A 1,899-nucleotide genomic window follows, 5' to 3' on the forward strand; every position below is an offset into this window, starting at 1 on the left:
GGCGTAGGGAATACAGCTGCAAAACCAGCAGCCTCTGGAGTCGCTGTTTGTGGTGGGCAGTGTGTGTCCCGGGGGTGCTGGGGGCAGACATAGGACTGTATAATACGAAGAGAGTCCTGGTGGGTAAAGAGAGATGCAAGGGCTGGTGAGAGGGTACCCACTGGGAGAAGATTGTGGAGGAGATTGTGCGGTCCGCAACTCTTCTGTGACAGGGTTATCCAGGGCTGCGGTGGTTCTGCACCCGGAAGCAAATGGTTAAGGGTGTAACCGACTGGGGAGCTCTCCTGCCTCCTGTGGAAGAAGCTGAACATGTCTCCGAGCCTTGCTCATTGGATTCAGTCCTGAGAGGAGGGTCTGACCCCTGGGCTTTGCTCCCCCTTCCTCCCCTGGGTCCCAACACTCCAGTAACACATTATATTGTTTCTCCAGGGCTCCCAGCAGTCTGTGGAAACACGCAGCCCACATCTCTGGCTAGCAGACCATTCCTCTTCTGGTTTCAAAGCTTCCCTCACAATTGCACCTTCATTTCTCAGCCTGAAAATGTCTCCTCAAACTTAACTACCTCTTCCAATCTTACTCAGTCTCTCCAAAGAGTGCCATCTTTTTCCTGTCCGGGCACTTTAGTCTCTCCCTGGCAGAAGCTCAGGCCGCCTGCCCAGTCTGCCCATGTCCTAAGGGGTACCTGAGGGCAGACACAAAGATTGGCCAGAAGAGGCTGGGGCTGGCCATATGCCCCCATAGCTGCTTGGCAAGTGTGTTCACCTGCGTATACACACACACACACACACACACACACACAGCCCTGCCCAGTGGCTATAACTGTTCAGAGGGGGCTGATAGATGAGCATGAGGGATCCATTGGTTTTGCTGTGGGCCCTGGAACTTGGAGATGAGGCATAACTGCTCCGCCCTTCTGCTCAAAAGGCCCCATGTCACCAATTATGTCTGGTCTCCTTCCCCTCAGATGACCATCTCCCATCCACGGCTGGCTCTGAGTCTCTTGGATGCTGTGTCTCCTCCATAGGGGGGTGTTGCTAAAAAGTGGGGCCTGTTCCCCCCACCAGGGTCTTTTCTGCCTGGATAAAGAGGCAGCGTTCATTGGGCAGGAAGACACATGGGTAAATTCATATACTGCGCTTCTCCTCAGGTTTATGTTCCCAAGACAGTTTATTTAAATAAGGGTTCTTGCATGGAATACAGCGCTCCAAGAACAAAACTTTTTATTCTACCAAAGAACCAGAGTAAAAGACATCCTGGTGAGCTAACGTGGCCTTGAGAAGAAAAGAAACATCAGACATGCAGTTCCTAATGCTGCTTTTGGCGCTGTGGGTTTTGGTTGGGACCTATACACAATGCCAAACATCGATTCCAAAACTAAAAAACTCAAGCACTCGCCTTCTAGTCCAACAGTTTTCAAACTGTTTTACAATGACTGATGCCCCATTGTAAGCCTTTCCCAGGAGCCCAATGGTTAAAGGGTGGGTGGGGAGCCCAGAGCCCGCCTCTCTGTGAGCCCTCCGGACCCTTTCTCAATCTCACATCATTCCCTGTGGTGCCTCAAGGAGCCTCTGGTCTGCTGGGAGCACGTTTGAAAACCTCTGCTGGTCTTAAAGATGAACTGGATTGAGTCTTGACACCAACTTGATCGAGGTTCAGATAAATTCCAGGTGATGTAGTGAGGGATGTAAAGGTCTTAGGAGAGCCAGGCTTCTCTGAGCTCGTTTGCAGCACTCCCAGCCCTGGGCAGCCTTCCCCACACCACTGTGCAGGTCATGGAGCCCGCACAGGCTTCTCTTCATTTAGCTTATCATTTCTATCACCCAGTGCTGTTTTTTTCTAGGCCCAGTCTGGAGTTAGAACTATGGGAAGCATTGAAATCCAACAGCCTAAGTTCCCTTT

At 51.5% G+C, this 1,899-nt stretch overlaps 1 protein-coding gene across 1 annotated transcript in view; it reads left to right on the forward strand.

The window, feature by feature from the left end:
- The window catches only part of TBC1D21 (TBC1 domain family member 21), a gene marked incomplete at its 5' end in the record, with an annotated part of 7,811 nt that extends 7,699 nt beyond the window's left edge, over positions 1–112 (forward strand). Inside the window, one exon of the mRNA XM_074329188.1 lies at positions 1–112. This exon is cut by the window's left edge and continues 591 nt beyond it.
- Between the last annotated feature and the right edge of the window lie 1,787 nt (positions 113–1,899).

This window comes from Rhinolophus sinicus, linkage group LG03 (genome assembly GCF_036562045.2).
Source record: "Rhinolophus sinicus isolate RSC01 linkage group LG03, ASM3656204v1, whole genome shotgun sequence".
In the NCBI taxonomy this organism is placed as follows: domain Eukaryota; kingdom Metazoa; phylum Chordata; class Mammalia; order Chiroptera; family Rhinolophidae; genus Rhinolophus; species Rhinolophus sinicus.